The sequence below is a fragment of the Ambystoma mexicanum genome, chromosome 6q (assembly GCF_040938575.1).
Source record: "Ambystoma mexicanum isolate Mex_15411 chromosome 6q, UKY_AmexF1_1, whole genome shotgun sequence".
Taxonomy (NCBI): Eukaryota; Metazoa; Chordata; class Amphibia; order Caudata; family Ambystomatidae; genus Ambystoma; species Ambystoma mexicanum.
The window spans coordinates 678030097-678056797 of NC_090937.1; positions in this window are offsets into that span (position 1 = coordinate 678030097).

Consider the following 26701-nt stretch of genomic DNA (forward strand, 5'->3'; position numbering starts at 1 on the left):
CCAGAGTGAATTGATAAAGTACTAATTGCTTGAAACACTGAATTGTGGTATCTTGAATCTTAAACCCCAGAATCATGTGAGAAAGTATATTTCTTTAAAAGACTGCATGCTGGTAATCTGAGGGAGAACATTTAGAACTCAATGTTCAGGCATGTGCTACCTGAAACACTGCATGGTGGGAAATTGAGGACACATTCCCAAAATGAACCCTCTAACAAAGAACATGCTTCACATAAAAGTTGCTTAATTTCAAGGCCCTGAGTTCAGAGACATATATACTACAAACCAGTGAAGTGTCAATCCAAATATGAGGGCCAACCCTGAACATCAGAGAATCTTTATAAATAATCATTTCATTTAATCTCTATTTATGAAGTCGGCCTGTTATATTAGTACCCGGCACACGCTGCACACCGGGAATACAACGTGTTGATGGGCTCTTTTCCGAGCCATACCACACGGTATTCCCGTGCACACCGTGCGTGCCGGGTACTTTGTTCCCGGCGAGGGGCATGGCAGCCCCTTAGCCAATGAAGAGGCTCGAAACAGGGCAATCACCCCTCCGAGCCTCCCCATGGCCGGAGGCTGCCTTCGTCCCCCGCCGGGGACTCAGGTACATTTTTTTTTTCCTCAACCCCCCTCCCACGCAAACTATCCCAACCCCACTTACCTTCTTTTTTCTTCTTGTCTTGGGAGCGAACGCGCTGGAAAGACTTTTGTTCCCTGCGCGTCCGCTCCGATGGCCGCCATGGAAAGGGAAAACGGACTATGTTTATTTCAAGAGGATTTCTTCTGGAAACATCCTATGCTTAGAGTGCAGCTTGCAGTGATGTGTCAGACACTTTTTGGAGAGCATTTCTCCAGTGGAATAATACTCTGCAAGGTGTCTTAAAACCTTGCAGTGTCTTTCCCTCGAATTGGGTCTTCCTGTGTCTCTTGTGACATCCTTTTGTGTGTAAATAATTGCAGATTTGTCTCGTTGAACATTGGAAACAAATTATTTTCTATGAACAAACATGCATTCCTTGGTGGCCATCATGCCTACTAGATTACTGGGGCAATTGTGAGCTCTTTTATGCAACAACCCTTTCTGAGATTTCTCCCTGAAAATCTAGTTCTAAGGCCTGCTCCCTCTTTTTGACCTACACTTCTTTCCAATGTCCACATAAACAAGAATAGTGTTCTTCCTTGCTATTTTATCATGATTCAGGGTTGGGACCTACCTACACAGTTGAATGCCTGGAGTGTTCAAATGATTTATAAAGAGAGAACAGGATGCTTCTGTGTGCTTCGCTTATTTTCTTTACTTCATTTGGGCTAGATCTGTGAGTAAGACATATTTAATCAGCAATCGTAACCATAGGATTAGACACTAATCCTATGTACTCAAAAGAAGAGCGGATATGTATTTGAAGATGACCAACCAACCTCAGAACCTCCTATTGAGCTCTTTACATCATGAGACCACTAAGGAGTCAACGACTTACCACCTGAAAAATCATATGGAAAGCCTTTATAAAGAGATTTTTTGGATTCCTGCATTGAGAGGCACCTACAACGCTTCGAAGAAAGGCTTGTCGAAACGGATCAATCTTTGGGACTGGCTGGAGAACTATGACCATCTGTGCAAGTTATCAAAGTACCAATTTGTACGGTATAGACCGTATATATTTCTGAAACCACATGTATACATGAATCTGAGCCCTTCCAGTAGACTCAGACGTTTCTTTCTTTTGCTTCGACTTGATTGCCTACCGGTGCTTGCCAATAAGTGGATTGAAATCGACTTGCTTCCTCAAGAAAGACACTGCCGCATCTGTAAAAACTCTGCCATTAAGGAAACTACTATACATCTATTTACAGCTTGCCCGGTCCTGGTTAAAACCTACGAATTATGCTATGTGAACCTGGTCCATAACTTGGAGCACATAGCTGAACCTTGGTTCTGGTATTGTAGCTTTAATTCAACCAGTATAAAAACTCACATAGCAATATATAGCATCTGGTTGATGATTGACAAAATTCTGGGTATCTCTATCTAACGTAAACTATTTCTCAATTCTTTAGCAATACACTGTGTTAAGCGGGTGGGAACTCTCTATACGAACTGTAGCAATTAACACCTTGGAGGATCACCACTGTATGGAGTTAATTATGGTTTGGTGGGGTCTATTTAATTCTTTTCTACAGGGTCGGGCTCCGAAGTGGTCTAGACCCCCACTCCCTCCATGAATAATGAACTTCTATGCACGTATACTTGAACCATGAACTTAATTGAACTGCTGTTGGTACTTTTTATGTTTAGCTATATCTCCCATTAAGAGAATTTATATTTATATCTTTATGTTGATTAACACATATGGAGACTGTATGTGCTGAAGGATTAGCTTAAATAGGGGTTAAATTAATGTATTTTATTTTTTACTCAGTCTAACTGATCTCGCTTTAATGTATTCTCCTTTCTCTTTTTATATTCTTTATTTTTATACTTGTAATTGTATTTGAATTATGTGTAAAGTTTATATTTAAACTGTCTCACATTATTAAATAAATAATTGTAATATGGGTGTGCATTCTTCTAATAGATATTTAAGGCATCTATCTGTTGAATTACTGATATTAGGGGTAACTGAGGGAGAGTCCAAACAATACTTTGTTATTTTTTATAATGGTAAAATCCTCTGGCAAGGGTTGCCTTTCTGGTTAACTTGCACACGTAGTTTACCACTGAAGAAGAGGCAGTACTCTTCATCTCGGGAGGATAGCTCGGGGGTAACGCGCTAGTCTTGGGAGCAAGACGACGTGGAGCAACACAGGTTCGATCCCCAGGTTCCCACTTAGAAACCTCTGGGTATTAAGTGCGTTATAAATAACCCAATAACAATATTAATGTGATGCAAAGTATAGTATATTAAGCTTTATCCAAGGACACTTTGAGAGTCGAGAAGAATCACTGCCATACACATATGTCTCTCTATTCAAAATAGAAATTACTATTTTTCTTTGTCTTTGAACCTGCTGTGTAGCAAAGGCCTCCCTCTGTCCTTCCGATCTAGTATTTGTAGTCCATTGCAACCCCGCCTCGTAAATGCATAGACAGTCTCGGTTACCATGCAGTGGCATGCTAGAAACAAGCCCCAGATATGTAAAAGAAGGTAGTCAAATCGAAGAACAGATTGCTTACCTTTGGTAATGTTCTTTGGGATGGAATTGTCTTTCCTCCCACCGGTTCCTCATCTTAAGAATACATTCCCTGGCATCAGTCTGGCTTTGGACTTTGTTTCAGCCAGTAGGAGGCACACTGCAGCTGTGAATTGGTTATGCTCTGCATCTTTAGTACCGAGAACTCTGGATTTAACACCCTGGGTGATCTATATGGAGCCGGCTGTCCCTCGTGACCTACCACTGGCTTTTTTACCTGCACTCAGCTGGTGATGAAATGAAGAATTGCAGGAGATATACAGACTATTCACAATAGGGGTAGGATGGAAGAGTGATGACGAATCAGTAGGAGGAAAGACTAATCTATCAGAAAGCACATTACCAAAGGTACATTATTTTTATTCTGAAAGATTCCTTCCTCTCATCTTAGCAAGAGCCCCAAGGCAGTACAGAACCTGGAGGAGAGAAGATTGTAGGGCACAAACAGCAAAATCAGAAACCTCTGCAGAACCTCATGACTAGTAATGCATGATATGATATGATATGATATTTTATTTGTATCGCGCTCGTACACAAGTGTTTCAGAGCGCGACTAGGCAAGGGAGGGGAACAAGGGAGAACACAGCACAACATAAAAACGATCTTACTAGGCCCAGTGACATTGAGAACGCGCAAGTGCATGGGAAAGGGAAAAGGGAAAAAGTGCATGGAAGGGGGAGAGTGGAAAGTGCAGAAGCCGAGGAGCGCAGATAAATAAAATAAATAGAAAATTGAGGCAAACTGTGGTAGTGCAGCCAGCAAGTGGCAAGTGCTGTGTTTAAGGCAGCAGACTGGGTAAGTCTGAATAAGTGCAGCAAAAGAAGAAAAATGGGGGGGGGGCTGTATGGGTACAGATACAGTCCCCAGTGCAAGGGGTGGCCAGGAGGCAGTCCAGGAAGGTGGCAGGGTGAGCAGGTACCTGGGCCCAGGGGACAGAGGGTGGCCAGGTGCACAGTGCCAAGAGAGCAGATCAGCAGGGGAGAAGGGGAGCGAAGGCAGAAGCAAAGAGAAAGGTTCTGAGGTGCTTCCGGAACCGGAGATGGTTCTCCTCAAGTTTTAGAGTGACAGGGAGGCTGTTCCAGAGGGGGGCCCCAGCCGAAGATTGAGATCTACCCCCAGCTCGTTTCTTTGAAAAACGACTGACCCTGAGGGAGTTAGAGGTAGAGGAGCGAAGAGCTCGAGAGGGGAGGTATTTGCGGAGGGATAGCTGAAGGTATTTTGGAACCATGCCCCAGAAAGCATGGCAGACGTGCAGATTATCCCACATAATCTCCTTAAAGATGTCCACAGCACGGGTAACATTTTGAAAGGCAAATTTAACTGCTGAGACCCCTGATGGAATGGTTTCTAGAAACCGTCGGCACCATTTTTTTAGCCAGATCATAGCAGTCAGAAATACAGGGGAAGACCCCTCTGGCCGAGGTCTGCTTATTACAGCACAGACAGTCCTAGCCCCACATTGGAAGGACAGAGGATTCACTCTTGGAGTATGTTTCTCCTTTGAGAAGGCAAAGTATGAGGGCTTGACAGAAATGGCCTGCAGCTAATTTTCTCACTTAGCTAACGTGATAGCCACACATAAAGGGCGAGCATACTCAAAGGGCAGCAACTCAAATCATCAAATATAGCAAACATTAGAAACATAAAACAAGATATGTATCCCATGCAGAAATAAGAAATATGCACTGTAAAACTGGAACGAAAATCACTGCAAAATCTGCATAACGGTGTGGATGGAAATGAATGAGTCCGACCAGTGGATCCTTGTGAAGACTGAAATAGCGGGCGTCTACAACTACACAGTGGCAAACGGAAGGCCATATATGGCCAATGGAAGCACAAAATCCATAAATGCAGATGCTAGTCAGGTAAAAGGGCCCTAAACCTTTCCACAGAAAAGTCGAAAACATATGCCTCCTGCAGGTGTAGATGGATTTGGTGGCAGTTCTCCTGGGAGAAAGGAATACATCTAGGATATCATCAGTCAAATCTTAGCATGAAGGCTGATAGTGCTCAGATTTGGGTGGTGGGTATTACCTTTGGAGGGTAGATACACCCTTGCCGGGAGGCACTGAGTGGCCAGAATGACACGTCAAGATGTTCTGGGTACTGTGTTCTATGGGCCCAGAATAGAGCAATGGAAATTAGAATGGACCCAAATTGCTGAAATCTCCTCAGAACCCGTGCTATGACAGCAATCAGAGCAAACACATAGAGGAGAATGACAGTTCCACTTGACAAACAATCCATCCCCCTGAACTACCCAGAGAGGAAATGTCCTGATGCAAATCATCTCACAATTCTGGTTAACAATGAATGTGAAGGTATTTACTTGGGGGCTGCCTCAAGAAGTGAAGTTCTTTTCCAGAACTTCATGGTACAATTATTACCCATGGGAGACTTCCAAACACTTGTTTAAGACATTTGCAAGAGGTTCTTTGCCCAGTCAATTTGCGCTTCCAAAATAAAAAATGTATTCTCCAGAGAAGCCCAAGTACTCCGTGTCCATAGGAAGCAATCCAACAACACCTCTCTTGGTGCGGTAATACAGAGCCATTCTATTATCTATCTAAATCTGGATGCACTTGCCTTAACATAGATAAAAGAAAAAGGGCTACAGTTCCACAGAGTACACATTTTTCATCACCGTTGCATGCTCACCATCTGTTCAGTCAGGTGAGTGCCCTAGGGAATTCTCTGTGGCAATGGTCACTTTAGGACAAGTGGCATACAAGAGTTACTCGTACCTCTTAAAGTTTGTCATGTTGCCCTGAAATTAGAAACATTCACAGAAATGTAGCCACTAGAGTGACCTCATTAAAACCAAGACTCAGGCACCCCAGCAAATGCAGGCGGTCATGAGACTCAGAAGGTACAGAATAGCAGAGACTTAGGTGTAACTGTGGGACTGGAAGACTTGCACACAGTCTTTGGGAGGAAAACCTCCATGTGAGCAGGTATAGAGCACCACCCTTATTAACCAGAGCAGCTGAGCAGTCATGACCTTGGACTGTTTAATGTTGGGAGAGAAGCTAAGGCTTTACATTAGATGACAAGTGCAGCACAGGTGAGGAGTGAACTTGAAATATCCATTACTTCATGTAGGGAAAATATTAATCTGGTCCCTGCTGAGACACGTGGCTCCACAGCTAACAGCCTGGTGGATATCTTTGGGGTTCAGGAAAAGCCACAGGCCAATACCGAAAACTGGTAATGGGTGGTCCCAACCTGTGATTTGGATGGATTGGCCATGGAAGTAGGCATTCTGGTGCACCAGTGACAGCAGCAAGCCACAGGAATTGATGGCCTGGAGTATCTGGGCAGAGGGTAACCATCCTGAATGTGCCTTTGCACAGGAACAATTTTCCAAGTCTAAGATCCATGATGAGAAGTAGGTCTTCATCCTTTTTTCTGCAAAAAAACTGATAACCACTGCCCCTTTGCAAGGAGGGGCCAAGCTCCATTGGAGCCTTTAAAGGAAGTTGCTGAATTTCCTACAGCTAAATGTAGTCGGATGGGTGGGAACGACAGAAAGAGGATGTTATTGTGTGTGTTGGAGGAAAATTAATCAATAGTGTTTGAGTCTGGCATTGAAGGCAGTGTGGTGCAACTGATTGACATACCTAACACGTTATACATTAAAGAGGTTTTGGACCAGGGAAAGAGGGGGGGGTGCTGTGGCAGGACACAAATAGTGCCTCTCAGGGCCCCACCCGCTCCTGCCCATTTGAAAAAATGGTGTTGGTTATGTTTGCAGTAGGGTCCCTCTGTTCAAAGGAGGTAAAGGCAAACATTGTGGGCCTATTGAAGATGGGTTGGAAGGCATCGGCATGGCTAAAACAACGCATTTGGCTTTGGGCTTGGAAGGTTTAAATATCTTCATGGATTTATCAACCTTTGAGCCAAATAGGCTATCACATTCAAAATGGCATATTCGGGAACTTGGTTTGGACATCATAGGAGAAGTTTGGTGTCCTCAACCAAGAGTGTCTCTAGTATACTGTCCTTGTACCCATTAAATGATCCACACAATCATTATTGGAGCCACACAATCAGACCTGATATCAATATCTGGTGTGCCTCACACTTGACATGCTCATCCAAATTAGTGAAACTCACCTTCATCTCAGGCAAAGATACATTCTCAGCTGCCTTCAAGACAAGAAGGGGGCAATTCAGCCACATCACCTGTCTCATTTACAGTATGTAGTGCTGATCTCCCAGATGTGAAAATCTTGCAACCCATGCACGTTTGGTCTTCCCTATCTGGGGGTAAGGACGGGAAGTTAGCCACAATTAAAGTCTAGACAACCATGCTGTCTGGTGTAGAGTGAGTGGAATGAAAAGCGGAATACATTGGAGCCAATGCAGGTTTCAGTAACAACGCCTATACAGGGTTAGCAAGAGTTGGATTTAATGGATGAAGTGTCTTTCTAAAAGGACATTTTTCCAGGATGCTCATGAGGACAAAATGGCCATATACTTTGATGGTGCAGGCAGCCCAAGTGTCTCAATGATGTTGGCTATTTCCCAGTGAAAATACTCTTTTGACTTTCCATAGGCATATTCTTGCATAAAGTCAAGCTCAAGCAAGTAGTACAATTCCCTGGAGTCATTCAAGTTGGAAGTCATTTTCTCCACTTCTTCACAAGTTCAAATGCATAAGAGACTGTATCCCCTTTCACATAAAAAAACTGTGCTCTGGAAGATGTACCAAATGTAGAGCTGGGCTGCACCAGAGGGGATCAGCCTTCACATCTGGTGCCAGAACTAACAAAGCAAGCAGGAATATAGTTGTGGGACAAAGAAATGTCACTGCATTCTTGTTTACGTGCAGTTAGCCCTGTCTTTACAACCATCAGTGAGACTGAAGCTGCTGCCACCAGGTTCGTGTCTGAGACTTCAAGCACCCTGCACCTGAAGGCTTTGAACTGGTCCAGAGTTTAGGAGTGGTGGTGAAAGTTGCCTGTTCAATCATGGGTGATTATTCCTCTCAGACATCATCATCCTTGGAGCGGGACTGACAGTGTTTCTTTTTCAAGGATAAAGAAGAAGAGTGCTGGTTTGGTGAGTCACTGGGGAGGAGCAACCTCTCGCAGTGTTTCTTCGTGTTCTTATTGTCTTTTATGAACTCAAAGTGTGGACAGGACTCCTCAATCTCCTTCTTGGTGAATTGGCACCTCTCGCTATATGATGACTTTAATCTATGCAATATATTGAATTTTACAGAGAAATGCCCCTGGTCTAAATCCCCACTAAGAAAACCATTGCCCAAATTATGGGACAAGAAACAGCCTGTTTCTAAGCTAAATAGTCTTTCGTATTCAGAAAAAAACAAACAAGAAGTTAAAGGTGGTTGCCTACATTTCAGTGCTGGAATGCATACAATTCCACATAAATACAGGCAACTTGCCTACAGAAAAGAAACACAACCTACCTGCTACAATCTCACTAATGGTTGTATATAAAAGAAACATTGGATTACTATTCTAGTCAGAAGAAAACACACACATTGTGATCAGTTCCTGTGATTCCATCAGAGTTCAAGGGTAGTATGATGTCACTTCTGCTACCCCTGGTATTCTGGTTAAATGACGTCTCTGGACACTATTGGTTTTGTAGGGTTAGCTTGGCTACGTATTCTAAAGATTTGGGTGAAGGGTATAGCAGAAGGTTGTGTTTTGGAGAGAACATTATTTTGATCTATTAAAGGGCCACACAAGAATGAGAGTCTAACATTGACATAGAAAAGAATGTACTTGACATTAGCAGCTCACATAAGGCAGAAACCTATTTCTGAGCAAGGTTTCTTCGAACAATTGTGTTGGATATTTAAAATGACATACTTTTCTTGGACTAAAGGGGAGGAACCACTCTGCTTCTTTCTACACATTGGGGGATAGAAGACTCTATTTAGGATGTGTTCTTGTATGTACACTTTAGTTTTCACAGGTCACAATATTTAGCAATCACTGTAAATATATGAGTCACATTGTACACCATTCTCAAAAGCCCAGACAAAATGTACTCTTGTGATAACTCAGTGAATTAATGAACAATTAGTTACTGTCAGAGACTAGCATGCCCTGCACAATTATAGATTCTAGAGCATTCATTTTAAAATATACTTCCACAAATTCGTGTTTACAGGCCCCCTCCCTATTTAGTGGCATAGCTTGTAAACAGGGAACCCCAACATTATTTCCTTTACTATATGGATATTATTAATTCAAGGGACATGTATCTGAAGGCTCTGAGGTTATTGTACTCAGTTTTGGATTGTATTCTGAAGACCCCTGAACTGGCAGGGACATCAAAAGCTCAAGGGAACTCTGCCAGGTAAGCTCTTCATTTCTGTCTTCCCTGGCATTCCCAAATTCGTCCCAGCCAATAGGGTTCTGTCTTGGGAAACATATCTGCATTCTGGTCCCTGTTCAAAATGCCTCATTAAGGAGGATTTCCATCAGCCACACCCAGGAGGAACCCATTCAGTGTCCTCTCCTTTCTGAAAAACTCACTGCCTCTACTGCATTCCAGAAAACCTCCACTTCCTATGTCTTTAAATTGAAATACCCCAAAAAACTCTGCGCATGCAGCACCTATTGATGCAGCAATTTTTGTTTGCACAGAACCTGCAATAGGCTTCCTTCACATTCTCACACCCACAAGAATCCTCCTCTCTGCTTCAGTTGGCCAATGTATTTTGCCATGGCATAAGGGGATGTATATACGTGTGGGTTAGCTCTCTCCTCAGGAGGAAGTATGATACAATGGTGCTGGAAAATGTTGTTGTATGGACCTTTGTCATTAATACAGCCTAAATATTCATAATGACAGGTGCATTTCTGATTTCAGAGACAATTTACATGTTTCTGTAACTGTAGGCATAACAGAGTCAATGAAATATGTGAATTTATCAATAATTCATACATTTAATAAGGCTTCAGAAGTTACCGCTGGCAATGCATTTATTTTTATATCACTTTAAATCCATGTTATTTCTGATGGTGCACCTTAGATTTGTGTATGGTCTTGAAATTAACTGAAATCAAGTGCTGAACAGATATGCTGGGAACAGAGGAACACCTTTAACACAATGATTGTCATTAAACAGAGCCAACAAGGCCTTATTGATCATTTAGGTCATTAATCAGGGTTTGGTATGGGCCTCTGTACCTATGAATTGGCTGTTACTTGCTGGCAAGACATCCAGCAATGCCATTACAGTGCGGCCATCCAACTATATTTAAAATAGGCACTTGAATATTCTAAATTTGGAATGTAATTAGCGTATTTGTCTTGTAGTTTCCATACAAGCATTCTGTTCTTAGTACATGCAGCTGTGCCTGTTAATCTCTGTTAATGGTTTAGTCACTGATTAAAGGAGAGTTTTGTTTTACTGAAAGCTGATATCTATATTTCTTGTGTTAAGAGTTGGACACTGGATAAACACACATCTTATGCTTAACAAGAGTTGCCTTAAGCTGACCATTTTGAAGTAATAAGGAGAACTATGTGTAAATATTACTAGTGAAGGCAATTAAATACATGTACACCTTATCAACAAATGTTACTCAATCTAATTATCTTTTAATAAACATGCTATCATCTCATCAACTTTTAGCATATTAACATATTTTCAAGTCTGCATGTTTTTAATGCAACACGGCTGCAAAAACAGAAACTCCTTTTTTGTTTTAAGTACCTTCATTTTTCAATCAACACAAGTTCTCTTATATTTGACATTAAGTTAAATTATATTTTAATACAAAGTCATTTACAATGCAGCTTATTTAATGAACACATTATATTTTTGTCAATGAGTTATTACAACCAAAATGTTCAGAAGCCGTGAAGTTTTAAGGGGTCTAAATTGTTCCCATGTGGAGGATTGTGAAAAGCTTAACAGGGTGCTCCTGGTGGGTCTTGGGTGCATGAACTGGCAGGAGCTCCAGTTTTCTGCATTGTGTTTGACCCCAAGAAATAGAGGCACACCTTATGGGAGTCAGACATGGATATTTGCCTCTTGAAATCCCTGCACTTGTTTTGCTGTGTTAGGCATCACACAGTTTTAATGGAAAAGCATTGGAATCCAAAAAGCAGCATTATGAGCATGCAGACAAAAAGAACTTACGTTATTGGGGCAACCGTTTCTATTCATGCCACCCATTTAATGACATTCAGAGTCATGGGTGCTAGCAAGGTCAAGAAGAGCTGACATGGTGCTGCAATATGCCCCCGGTGGATGAAAGAATGTCAAAGCCTGACTGGTGCTGGAGAATGTATTTGTAAGAGGAGGAATCCCCTTGAAATAAGCATTTAGGAAGCAAATGAACTGTCACAACGTATATGAAAAGGTAAATGTGAACAGCAACGTACACCAATCTTTTTGTAACTTTCTTCTTCATGACAAGATATCCATCTTATTTTCACTAGGCATGCCTTGTATATAATCTACAACCTATGACTGAAGATATCTGAACATTCACTTTAGTTCATATCGCAGAATGAACACACGTTATAAATCCACCACTGTGATTTTCTTTCAATATCGAGACAGCAGAAAACAAATAATCATTAACAAATCTGTTAACTTCTATTGTGTGAGGGAGGCATATATTCACCGTTTCCACATTCCAGTGAGCTAATTCCCACACTCACTTCTATAATGTTGCTGCATATTGCTCTCACCTTTCCATATTTTAAGTTTCCTTTGATGATCACTAGCCTCCGTTGCATCTAGATAGAAATGTGAATGACAGCAAATACCACCCTTAGACAGAATTGCAAATGTTAGTATGTGCCACACTAAGATAAGATTGTGAACAATAGCCTGGGTCACAACTAAATAGGATTGTGAATGTCGACCAGTGCCACATCCAGATAGAATAGCGATTGTTAGTCAGTGCCATGTCTAGACTGCATTGGGAATACTATCAAGGCCAGATTTAGAAAGAATTGTGAATACTAGCTTGCTTCACATATAGACAGGATTTCAAAGGTGGGCCAGAGCCACATTTGGACACAGTTGTGAATATCGGTGTACGTCATATATAGGAAAGGATTGTGAATATTAGCCAGTATCAGGATCTAGATAGAAATTCAGATATTCACGCCCCACATCTAGAAAGAACGTGGAAATTTAGCACATCACTTCTAGACAGCGATGCCAATGACCAACCCACTAACAATTTCACCCATCTGCCTACACCTCTCAAACTCTAACCAAACACAACCACAACCCTACAGCACTACAAACCACACAAACTTCACTACACTGCAACAACAAAACAAACCACACATAGACTTGCACGACAGCAAGCGACGGCTACCGACCAGAAAGCACCCCAAGCCCAACGAGATTACCAGGCTGAGGCTGCCAATGGCACATCACTGCTCTCTTGCATTTTTCCTGCTCGCTCCCATTATCCCAACACCCACCTCCATTGCAGAGCCGTCCGAGACGTCAGAGCGCCAAGGGACCACTCTGGTGGTGATAGTGCGCAGTACAAATATACTTTAACATTAACATTCCACTTCCAACATGTGCTTTATGTATAATAATAAGCTTGAATTCTGTAGGATTTTCCGTATGAATTGCCTGAAGTGGATGGTATCAGCCAAAGATGCTACAGACATGTAAACATTCATTGGTCCTGTTCAATTGGGTTTATTATTCATTTCAGCCCAACCGTGACTTTAATGTTCTGTCTTACTTGTTACTTTGATGTTAGAAGTAGAGGCCGCTGGTGGAGGTGTGCTTGAGTAAGGATTTATATTTTCACGTACTGGATCAGGCTTTAGTGCAATCCTTTCAAACACATATAGGACACGAGACACCTGCCTGCCACCTCATTCATCCATATCAGCCCCAAACGGACACTCTAAATTGAACACTCCTTTAAAACAACCACACTGCACGCTGACATTTTCAGGGCTGACATGGAACACATCATTCACAAGCATTCTATCTCCCATTCAGTCTGGCCAGCAGGACAGGAAAAACAAGACAAAGCTAATACAACAAATAATAGCAACACATTAACCAAGACTGATGGAGCAACAGAATGGTGGTGGAGCAACAGAATGCAGAAATGATAAGCTTTGCAGTGAATGATTCAAATATACAATCATTTATCATAGATCATTTTATGACTTGAGATTTAATCTGCCTTGTTTCGCCCACTTTGCCCTGCACTTTCTTCCCCTTTAGCACTGAAGTCTCAAAATGTGCATTTTCTCCCTTTCTGTAGTGGCTTGGCAGGCGAATAATGATGGTCTGGGTGGTTGCCCAGAACAATTTCCAGAGGTTTAAGATTAATTCTAAACCTTCCATTCATCACCTCTTTGTTTATTTTGCTTTGCCACCCCAAGTGGGATGGGAATGCCTGGGTCCCGTGTTTGCTGGGTCTAGAAACCCTAGCTACCCCTCACTGATGATGCCCAATGAGGCCACAACCTGTCTGGGGAGGCTTGTGGCATCAATCAAAAGGGATGTGACCTAGCAGTTTGGGCTGGACTGCTCATTTGGGGGTGGGAGCAAGCTTGGTTTGCATAAGGTCTTCCACTTTCTGTTATGGCTCGGTAGCCAGAGAACGATTATCTGGGGGGTTACCCAGAGCAATTACCAGATGATTTAAGATAAATTCTAAACCTTCCAGCCATCGCCTCTTTGTTTTTTGCTTTGTCACCCTGAGTGGGACTGGTATGCCTCGAGGGGATCCCTAATGCCGAATGGGCCTAGAGTTCCAAGCTACTCCTTAATAATGATGCCCAATGAGGCCGAAACATGTCTGGGGATGCTTGTGGTCTCATGCAGAAGGGATGTGCACCTCATATTTTCAAACATCCAATCAGCAGGTGCCTCTCTGCAAACTTTGGTGATCCTTTGTCAAACGACGCCTAAGTCATAAACTGCCAAAAAAGTACTAATTCTATAAGCTAAGCAGCTTAACCAAATATATTATTACCATTCATTATATAAACATTTCTCATAAACAAATATCACCATTTCTTTTTTTAACATACATGACAAACACACTTCAGTGGTTTGAAGAAAGCGTACCCAAAGAAGAAATGAGTGAAGATAACATCTCTAGTTGTAAACAATAGATCTTTCAATATAAGCAAATATTATAATTTATGGCGAGCTCATTGAAATAATATATTTTTCTTTTCTTCTAGTACATAGTTTAAATAAAGAAACTAAACCACAGATTATTCATACAGAATCCCAACAATGAGAAATACAATTGCAAACACAACTGTACAGAATGAAATAATGATCTTGTCTTCGATATTGGGTGACCTTAGCAATGACTTATGTTAAAATCATTTTATTACAAAATGTTGAGGATCACTCTCCTACTTGTATCTGTTCCCCTTGCCCACAGGACTCACCCCAATCAAATTCACAAAACATAAATCAAACACAGTTTTATGAAACTTCTCTCCCTCACTAGTCAGATGATAACTTTATTGAAATTTCAAAATCTCCCATTTATGTTTCTCATTCTGATACCCGCTCTCTTTTATAAATACATTATTTTTCTACTGTAAATATCTTGCATATTATTGTGTAATAAATTCTTATTTTTTTTTTTATTTTTTTTTATTGATATAGTTGGAATACAACTTTTCAATATTTCTAATTTATAAAATACAAAAATATATCAGAATTTCATACAATAGCATTAAAAATAGAACAATTCATGTATCACGCATAGGCATGATATATAGAAGTAAAAATACACATCACATAAGATTTAGAAAAACATCACCATGATCACTATTTGAATAGTTAGAGAGAAAATAAACAAATAAATACAACAAAGGAAAAGCAAGAACAATTGATAAGCTGAACTATACTCAATTTTCACAAGGCCAGTGGAATGACAACGTGGCCAACATATTTTTACCAAACAATTCGTCAATATTGTTGACATTGTTTCACACATTCCTTGAATCTTCTGTACTATATATCTCTAAATCAAGTGCTATTAAGTAATTTACAATTGCAATTCTATTTTTATTAAGAGACATGTTATACAAGGTAAGCCATAATTGTTCAGCAGTTGTAATAAGCAAACCCTCAAAGTGATGTTTAAAGTGTTTTATGCGATGATTTAGCAGCATACGACAACTTGTTACTAAATGAGGTAATGTCTCTGTTTCACTTGGATTTTTACAAAAGCGACAGATGTTTTGCAATGGTGGAATTAATTTCCATTTAGCCAGAGTTGCCCTTGTATGCCAAACATCCAATCTAAATCTGATGAAAAGATCTCGAAATCTCGCATTTGGAAATTGCAACAAGTACGATTCTGGTGTTCTGACTTTTTTAATTAAGGTGCAAAAAACTTTTGAGTGCTTAGTTGCAAGACATTGAGATTGAGATCTTGTTTGAATCCAATCTGAAAGCATTATTTTTTCCTTAGCTTTTTCAGGATTATTAATCAGAAACTCCTCAGTGACATTTGATTCAAGTAGATACTTTTTAGTTTCTAATTGCCATTCTTTCATGTTTTTGTGAGTGGTTTCTTCCTTGTACTTAGACAAAATGTTGAGTAATGTGCCTTCTTTTGAGGCTATAATGCATTTCCGATAGAGACTGCAGATCTTCTTCATGTACATAGCATACAGGGACGTTAGTCCTAATTCATATCGTATCAAACACATTGGTACAGATTTCGGTAAACCCAATAGCTTTTTCCAGAACGAGCCTTCTATGATTGTCCAGAATGAAGAATCACGCCATGCTCTTGTATCAGAGCCATATAGCACCGTCGGTATGGTTTTCTGGCAATAAAAGATCAAAGCTGGCTTCATGGAAAATTTGCCATATTCGTGATTTAGTATTCTTGCCTGTGATGTGGCTGTGTTCATTTTGGTCCTAATTTCATTATAGTACGGTGCATCAGAAATAACGTTGTTTACATTTAGGCCCAAATACTTATACTCTGATACAATCTCCAGAGGTTTCTTCTGCATGTACCACAATTGCCGAAATCTTCGCTTTGCGTTGTTAGTAGCCACAATCATAATTTTAGATTTCTCCAAATTTATAGTCAGTTTATTCTTGGTAACATAATCGTGTAATTGATCCAATAACATTTGAAGTCCTCTTGCTGTCTTTGCTAAAAGAACGAGGTCATCAGCATAGAATAGATAAGGTATCGTATAATTTAGCAATCGAGGGGAATCAGATGTTATGTTCATGAAATGGTTCATTATATCAGATATGTAAAAGTTAAACAGAGAGGAAGCCAACAGACAGCCTTGTTTCAATCCTCTATATGTGTATATGCACTTGGAGAGTTTTCCATCCATAGAGAGTCTTATCTGGATTGAGGTGTCAGTGTGAAATTCTCGTATCCAATGCTGAAGATGAACAGGGCAATTGCTTTTCTGCAGTTTGTCAAAGAGAAGGTTTCTGGAAATTGAGTCAAATGCCGTTTCTAAATCAATAAAGGCCATGAATATTGGTTGTTTTATTTGCCACTCTTTGTGTTTGATGGCATGCAGAATATGTAAATTAACAGATGTTCCTAGGCCAGCAATAAAACCTGTTTGGTATGGATCGTTAATGTTGGATTTATTTGACCACTCAACAAATTCGGCCAAGATTAATCGGGCAAACAGTTTTCCAGGCACATCAAGTAGCGCTATCGGCCTATAGCTTCTGGGATCTTGTCTATTATGTTTTTTATAAATAGGGAGAATAATGGATTTGCGCCACGACTGAGGTATTCGTTGAGATATAATTATTTGATTGAAAATGACTCTTAATATGTTAGCCCAGGCTTCTGGCTGGGACTTTACCATGACATTAGATAGACCGTCTGGCCCTGGAGCTTTAGACATACTGATTTTTTTTACATTCCTTAATATATCGCTAGGATCTATTTCTAAATGAGTCAAGTTATGTGGAGGCATATAGGTGGGTTGGTTGGTCCATGGGAAGTCTGCATAGAATGAACTATAATATGCGACCCACACTTCCTCAGATACTGCATTAAGTTGTACAATGGATTGTTGGGGGGTATAGATGGTCTTGATTAAGCCCCAAATCATGGCTGAGCTTTTTGAAGCTATAGTTCGCAGCATTAACTGTGCATCTTTTAGTTGCATGCTAGCTTTATGTCGTTTCAGCCAGTTGGCATATCTGTTTTTGATTTTGCTTTTTTGCAAAATTCTTTGGTCTAATGACAGATATTTTAAGTCTCGAATTTGCTTTCTCATTATGGCTTTCTCTTTCTTAACTAAATCATCCCAAGTATGCTTATGATTTTTCTTTGTATTAGCAGAGTTCATAATTGTGCTTGTTCTTTGCTCAAAAGTCCGTAGGGCTGCAACATAAGTTCCATCTCTGATGATGATGTCGGGACATAGAATGTCTGGAGGAAAGGAGATGATTTGAAGTAATTCATTCAGATTTGTGGGGGTCCATTTATATTTGAAACCTGCTATTGCAACTGCAATCTGGGTGTTATACTTTTCAGGTAGGATTATTAAAGGAGATATTGACCATTCCCAGATCATTTCCAAGATGTCATGATCACTAATGTGTTGTTCAATCACATTAAAGGATGTTAGGGAGGAAAGAAGACTGGCATCAACAAAGATGTAATCTATCAAGGATGCTTGCTTGCCTCTCTTCCAAGTGTTTTTCGGAGGAGCATCATGGTCTATAGAATCATTTACCATGTAGAGGCCTCTCTCCTTCATGAGGTGACTCCATCTTTTTATTGAGTTTTGGTACTCGTAATGATGTCCAGGCATTTTTCTACACACTTAAAAAATCTCGAATGGCTATATGATTCCAGTATAAGTTCAGGCAGGCTATCTGTCTCTTGTGAATGGTAGGTCGAGTTAACTGTATGTGATTACTTGGGGCTGCCCAGAAGGTGACAGTGAGATCTTTGGTGCTTTTTACAGCTGTTATAAGTCCTGCCATGGGTCTTCCTCTGAGCACATTTGAGGCTGGATTTAACACTAGTTGATGGTTTTCCCAAACTGGCGCAATGGTTAACCAGACTTCTTGAAGAAATATAATGTCATATTCTGCCAATAAGCTCATCGATGTAGTTGTTAGATGTTTATTGCCACGAGTATTCCATGAGGCCATGCTTAGTTGGACTTCCGAATTGGGTTCGGATTGTTATTGTTGATCTTCCAGCAAGTGGTTATTTGGGAAGGATACTGTTCGCGTGCTGCTTTGATTTGTCGAGGAGCAAGAGATTGTCATTGCTGTGGGAGGCCAGGATTTTGCTGAGATTACATTTTGAATCTTAGATGGGCTCTGTGCATCTCCATAGCTTTGTCAGTAGTGTTCAACAGCATATAAACCAGCTGATAAAGCTCATGCCTAGCTTGCCATATAATATTCCTCACTAAACCTGACGTCATCCATAATTTTACTACAGATGTGTCATGTGGATGTATAAATTCTACTTGAGCTATATCAGTTGTCGTTACATCTTGTAAGCTATCTATGTTGCTCATGAGATTCAAAACTGCAGCTCGGTTGAGATTGCATAACCTGTAATCACTGGTGCAGCTCTGTAGTATTAAACTAAAGCACGCTGCACTTTGATGTTTGTTCCGTCGGTTATCCATTTTGGGATTACTCATCTGATTCCCTTGTTGTGATTCTTTAATTATATTAGTTGCCGTGATTTTTGGAATTTTTGCATCAGGATTTTGTTGGAAAGTTACATGTTTTGTAATACTCGTACTTGATTGAGTCAGACGTGAATCATTCTGTATTTGTGTCTGTTGATTAATCATTTGCGACGGTTGAGACATATACACTTTAAGTGATTTTTGAATTTCTTCTCTTCTTTTTTCTAATGTTGTTAATGAAGTGTCATCTGGAGGCGATTGTTGAAATTTTGGAGCAGAGAGGATACCAGATGTAACAGTGTGTGTAGGCACAGTTGTTATAAGAGCCTGTTTTCGTGCTTCATTAATCAAATTATCCAGAGGAGGATACAATAAATCCACATTAGGTGTGGGTTTGTTAGTTGTATTGTCCATACTCAATTTAAGTAAGGAAGCTTTGTGTTTGGATATTGTTGCGTATTTTCTAATAATAGCAGCTCTTTTGTCATTCGTTCTTCTGTCAGGCATAGAGATCGATTTAATGAATTGTTGAGTATTGTTCTTTTTTTGAGCCTTCATGATTTGTTGTTTTTTAGATTTTTTAAGCGATGTTCCATTGTTCAATGCATTTTTGGATCCACCTTTTTGAACAAATATATTAAATAGTAGTTTATTTGTTGTATTTTGATCTAATGAAGGTTCTCCAGATGCTTTTGTAGATGGTAAATTGAGAGATTCAATTATTTCAGCTTTAGGTTGATCATCATGGACACAACCTGACCGTTCTGAGTTCTTCAAGGTTTTTTTCTGTGGATTTTGTGTCTCTGCCGTTTGCAATTTTTCAATGGTCGCTGTTTCTAACTCGATTTCATTCTTTGTTTCGCTCAGTTTGATATTCTTGGAATTTTCTGCCCCATTTGCGGAAGAGTCTTCCTCTTGTAGATGCAGCGTTTTATCACTAACTGTTCTAATGCTCGAGAGTGTTGATGGATTATAGTAACTGGATTCAATGACAGGGTTGTATGGCATTTAGTTTCTAATATTTCTTTTAAAAGAAAATTCTGATCAACAAGATGTGAATCCAAAGTTTCATAAAGTGTAGCTAAAGAAAATAAAGCAGTATTCATTGCTTGTAAAGTTAAGTTTGCAGAAGAAGTAACATCCGGCGATGTTGCTAACTGAGGGTGAGGTTTTGACTGCCTGGGAGTTGGCTGAGTAAAAGAAATAGATAGAGCAGAAGACTCATTAGGTGAATGAGTAAACATCACAGGTGACTGAGATAAATGATCATAATCATGGGTCTCATGTATCTGTTTAGGTGAGGTTAAGGGTGATTAGCAAGCCTGATCTTTTGTTGCTATTGCAATGAATGTTTCTGTTGAGTCCTTTAAAACAGAATTTATGACTTGTACATCTGGGGTTATCAGGACTCAGTGACCATCATTATTTTCAGCATGAAACTGGACTAGCGTTGTGGCTTTGTTTGTAGAAGGCAAAGCGAAATCTCCCAGTAGATTGGTTTCTGAGAAAGCAGCTAGTAGCGAGTCTGAGGGTGTACATAAATCAACTTGCGGTTTTGAAGACGTTTCCGTAAATGGAATGATAGAACTTGCTTGAGGTAAAGGAGTATTGTTTATGATCTCAGACATGACTTTCTCTTTTATAGATATTTTATCAGGGTAGAATTTGCGTATATCTGCTAGACAGGACGTTGATTTTGGACGTCCTGCTAATTTATTTGTCTTCGTTCGAGTTGGATGTTTAGGTGTTTCATTATTTGAAAAAAGCGCAATTGCCACTTGGTCTGGCGGTGGCATATCAGACATAAGGGTATATAGTTTTACCTTATGGTTGCCCAAATATAAATGGTCGGTGAACAGCAGACACAAGGAACAAATATCAACAATACAATCCTGAATGGCACAGAGTGAGTAAAAATGAAAATTAAAAGATTCAATGAATATTCCCAATTATTTCATGCTTAAATTGTGCTAATGAGCGGGATAATAGCCAGTTTCACTCGGAAACAAGTGGAAAGTATGAACAGACCTCCACCTCCACGCCCTCCAGCCACAACAGAAATAACAGCCCTTAGTGAAGCCCTTGCTCGAATGCGCGCGCGAATGCACGTGCGCTCAGATGATATAGGGCTTCTGGGAGGGGGAGGTGGAGACTTCGTGTGTCACTATAAGATGAAACAAAAAAATAAAATTTAGCAAATATTGCTATTTTAGTGTCTTAGTGTCCACTGCTATAGACTGCTAGAAAAGTCTCTTGCTGTGAAGTGCATGAAAGTCAATACCGTGTTTTCGGTTCCAATTTGGACACAACGATGTGGACAGCAGCCAGAAGGAGCAGGAAAAAGCACGTCCAGCAACAGCAATAACAGCCCTTAGTGAAGCCCTTGCTTGAATGTGCGCACGCGAATGCGCGTGCGCTCAGATGATATAGGGCTTCTGGGAGGGGGAGGTGGAGGCTTCGTGTGTCACTATAAGATGAAACAAAAAAATAAAATTTAGCAAATATTGCTATTTTAGTGTCTTATTGTCCACTGCTATAGACTGCTAGAAAAGTCTCTTGCTGTGAAGTGCATGAAAGTCAATACCGTGTTTTCGGTTCCAATTTGGACACAACGATGTGGACAGCAGCCAGAAGGAGCAGGAAAAAGCACGTCCAGCAACAGCAATAACAGCCCTTAGTGAAGCCCTTGCTTGAATGCGCGCGCGCGAATGCGCGTGCGCTCAGGTGATATAGGGCTTCTGGGAGGGGGAGGTGGAGACTTCGTGTGTCACGTGTTTTCGGTTCCAATTTGGACACAACGATGTGGATAGCAGCCAGAAGGAGCAGGAAAAAGCACGTCCAGCAACAGCAATAACAGCCCATAGTGAAGCCCTTGCTTGAATGCGCGCCAATTTATTTATTTTTAAAAAACCCAATCAATAGACTGCAAACATCCGCAGACTGTCCGTGCATGTTTGGTCTCGCATGACAATTTTAAATTAGTCCAAAGACAACGTGCCGGTTTTTGGGGACATCTCCACACATGCACCCAGCATCTTCCTAACGGGGATGTCCACGGATGCCTGCCAACGCCACAGACACTCATAGGAAGTCATCATGTCACTGTGCTCATGCCAACATGTCCACAAACAGTGTCCGTGACCGCGAATGGTTTGAAACTGAATTTTCGGCCAATCTAGAATGTTTCAAGTTGAATGTTTACTATTACAGAGTTCCTAGAAATATTCTTACTTGATCTGCCAACTTTTTTTGAGGTCTATTTTCAACTTGGTAGTCCGCAAACAGTTGCGAGGTCCGCAACGATTCCTCTGAAGTGACCCACCCATTACTTTTAGTCATTCTCAATCTGGCAGACCAGGAGATGGCATATTTACAGTTCTACTTTCAGGAGTTCAAGAATGACATATGTCATGACTGTCCCACCTTCCCAGGGGCCACCATCACAACACGGAGGACCTAGAAAGGGGAAAAAGCACAATGATGCAGAGGAGGATGACAAGGTACAGGAAGATGAGGTAGAGGAGGTTCCTACCTCCAGCACCCAGAGAGAATCATGGTTGTGATGGTTCTTTAAAACCATTGGGGGTGTACTGCCAAGATTAAATGCACTGAGTACAGGGTCGTAACTCAGTCATGGACAACCTGGGCAGTACTCTTTTGTGACCACCTCCAATGTGACACCACAGGTGCTCTAAGAAAGGCTATTCCTTTCTCAGGGAGATGTAGGTTATCTTACTCTACCTCCATCATCCTTAACCGCTCCTACCACTACACAGACTACTCCTTTGTGGCAAAGGATCTCACCGAATGTGTTGCATGCCACACAGAACACTTTTGAAAGTCACTATACTCTGTTTATACGGTGACACACCACTCTGCAGGGTGAAGCAGTTTCAGAGCGCGGTCGAGGAGCATGAGAAACACTGCTAGCTACCTTAAATTTAAGCCACACCCAACATCTTCCCCTGTCCACCTGCCCCTCCGCATCTGTCGTTGGTGCCCCTTCCCTCCACCACCTTACCTCCTCGCCTCTCCTACAAAAAGAAAATTGAAAAAAATAAAAAATTCAGAAAGACAAAAGAAAATTGTTCCATTAGGATGCGGCCTTTCACAGTTAAAAAATATAACTAAAAATAGAAATCACAAGACCTTTTGCAGTCTGCATAGTCGGCGGACACTACAAAAGTCCACGGACATCTGGAAAATTCCACCCGTGGAGTGGGGAATTAAAATCAGTTAACTTGTTTTTTGTTCAGAAATGGTCGCTCTTATAAAATAATCTTTTTTATTTTTTGAGAGTTTTATATACTGCATGAACAATTGTTCTAGTGAACCTAATTATTTTTTCTAACTTTCACAAAAACGACATTTTTTTCTGTTTTCGTTTTTTATTTACTATCACTTCTAAAAACACATCTCCCAACATATTTCACAAGTTCACAAACAATTTTCCAGTGCATTTTTGATATTCAAAAGAAAAAAAATGATTTCCGCCATCAGTCATATGCATTGCATCTCCTCGAAAAATATTTACACCATCCAACTTTATATTTGTGTTGTTAAAAAGTGCCATTCCTAAACTAAATAAAAAAGAGCACATACACCATTTTTGACATGTTGTCTATCTTCATCCTTTTCAGAACAAACAAGTTTGGATGTCTCCATATTGACTTTGATGGATTTCAGAATAAATAATCTTTGCAGCTGGAAACAGTTCCATTAGGAACTGTCCTTCATTGCAAACTTCAAAGATCTTGCAGTCACATAGCCCAAACTCCAGCCTCCACAATGCAAAATAACAATATCTGGGCGTTAAATTTGAGCCATACTCTGACAGAATGGTAGTGAAGTCACCCACTTTAATTCACAATCTGCATACCATGAAACTTCCACTTCTTTCAATCCAATAGTAGCAGATATACCATGAGATTCAGTATAAACCGTAAATGAATAGATCCAAAAATATCCCACCATCCACACACTCTGCTTCTTCATAGCCATAGCCACATCCATCTTCACTACAGACAACAAAGAAAACAAATGCTATATTGTACTCCTGTACACTTCCACTTTTCCTACACAACCACAAAACCTGATTGGCTAGTCCCCCCTTGTCCTCTTTCCATGCCAGGCATCCTTAAAACACCCTGATGAAACGTGAAGGGCCACAGAATACCGCAGGATTTGCGGACACTGTTGCACCTGCACACCTTCTTTTTTCACCAATAAAAACAGCTCCATATCAACTTTATTCCGCACCCCAATCTTCCCAGAGCCTCTTTCAGCCACCAAATAACCCAAAATCTGTTTTCCAGACTTTTTACTCACTGCGCTATCCGTGGATGCCGGTGGCTGTCCGTGGATCCAACATGGCGACCGTTCCAAAAAATATGACCCAGCTCACATTTTTGAACATCCAATCAGCAGACGCATACAATGTTGTGCATGTCAAAACAGACCCTGATTGGTCCAGAGGTATCAAATTAGGAAATTAGTCAGCGAACCTGACCCACATATCACCCATTTATTTGTACCTACTTTATGGCCATTCTTTTAAAACTTACTGGACGGATTTACAGCAAATTTAATAAAGCCTTGCTTTCGGGCCCAGGCGACGTGTTCCTGGTGTAAGTTTGGTGAAAATCCATCCACCGGTTTGGGCTGTAGGCACGAGCAAACATTTTTCCATCGTTTCTATGAGGATTTCAAACATTTTGGGACCCACCCTACAACTTTGCCTGCCCTGGACAAAACCACACCACACTTCGGAGATTTATTCCGAGCGGGCAATATACTTTCTTTGCAAAGTTTGGTGAGGATTCGCCCAGGGAGGGCAAAGTTATAAGCCACCCAAAAAGTGCTCTTTCTATTAGTTGAGCAACTTAACCATTACTACAGGGCTGCTACTGCAGGCCCAGTAAAATAAATAAATATATATATATATATATATATACACATATATATATATATATATATATATATTGATGCCATTATAAGAGAATGAAGTTTGCAAGCAGCTAAGCCCCAGCACGTACACGTAGGGTCAGAGCCAGGACAGATGAAAGTATGAGAAAGAAAGGAGACACACACAATGTTTCCAATGACAAGTTGCAAAGTGGACTGGCGATGAACAGTTCACAATGGTGAGAACAGTAAGACTGTGTCAATCACTTTGGTCAATGGGAAAGGATGTGAAATTTATCATTTCAATGTAACACTGTCACATCTCACATATTGGTTGAATATTACTTTATCATTCACCCCACACATACTCCTCCTGAAACAACCAATGGCAAGCCAATTTTGAATTAAACAAGTTTAGGAGAGGGTCATACAATAAGTAAACATGTTAAAGGAGATGACCTCAATGCAAATGAACAAGTATTTTAATATTTTATTTGGTCACAAGGTTAGAATAGACCAGTAGAGTTAAGAAATGTATGGAATCACCTATATTGTAAATGGCCATGGCCAATGGAAGACTAGGAAAATGTGATCAAACTGGAACATTTGTTGCCCTTTCTTTTTGGTGATTTGCTATATAACCATCCATCTTACAATTTGTAGTCAAATGTCTATTTAGATGATTCCCAGCTAGACTGTTATAATACATTTTTGTTTTCTCATATCTCACGCATTCATTTTTTGGCTCTTTTGGATTGATTTTTATTACGAGGAGCTGGACCTGCCTTACTCATCCATCACCTCTCTGCTTTTGCTTTGCCACCCCGAGTGAGACGAGTATGACCAGACGTGAGTCCCATGCCTGATGGACCTAGAGACCCAAACTACTCCTTATTGATGATACCCAATGAGGCCAAAACATGTCTTGGGATGCTTGTGGTCCCGTGCAGAAGGGATGTGACTTAACAGTTTGGGCTGGACCTGCCCTTTTGGGGTTTGACCAAGTTTGATTTTCATATGGTCTTTCTCGATTCTATAATGGCATGGCAGGTGGAGAACAATGGTCCGGAGGCTTGCCCAGAGCAATTGCCAGAGGTGTGAGATGAATTCTAAACCTTCCAGCCATCACATTTTTATTTTTGCTTTGTCACGCTCAGTGGGACGGGTATGCACAGGCGTGGGTCCAATGCCTGCTGGGCCTGGAGACCGAAGCTACTCCTTACTTAGGATCCAAAATGAGGCGGAAACATGCCTGGGGATGCTTCTGGTGTTGTGCAAAAGGGATGTGACCAAGCAGTTCTGGCTCGACTGCCCCTTTGAGAGTGGGAGCAGACCTGATTTATGTCAGGTGAAGAACTATGGTCGGGAAAGTTGCCCACAGCAATTGCCATAGAATTAAGATTAATTCTAAACCTTCCAGCCTTCATCTCTTTGTTTTTTTTATATAACAGAGAGAACCAGAGGAATTTCTGAAGCAAAGGTCTGATGCGGATAACCATTCTCCAAATTAATTGTCACCAACCACTCCACTGCCAGCATGGACAATAAGAACTGCCTAAAAGCCTCCATGCGGATGGGCTGATATTGCACAATGGTGTTTAGTCTCTTGAGATTTAGGGTTGGGTGGGATTCTTTCAGTGGTTTCTTCACAAGTAAGATAATGGATACCCCACAACTCATGCCCTCTCAGAGACGCAGCTTTATAGGGGTGTTCCGTTGTAGCATCTGCTGAGGAGAGCGTAGATGTTTACAGAGTCTTGTATAGTCGAGTTACTTCCACTCTAGACTCCAAAGCAACAATCCAGAAATTGAAGTTGTAAACTCAGTTACTATAATTCCCCGTCCAGAACATGTAGAACTGCCTGCCTTGAGGAATGGTCATGTTGGTGAAGAATGCAATGTGTGTTAGCAACATCGTGACTGGGGACAGCATGAGAGCCCTGGGTACCAATCACCATGTTGTGCTGCCACT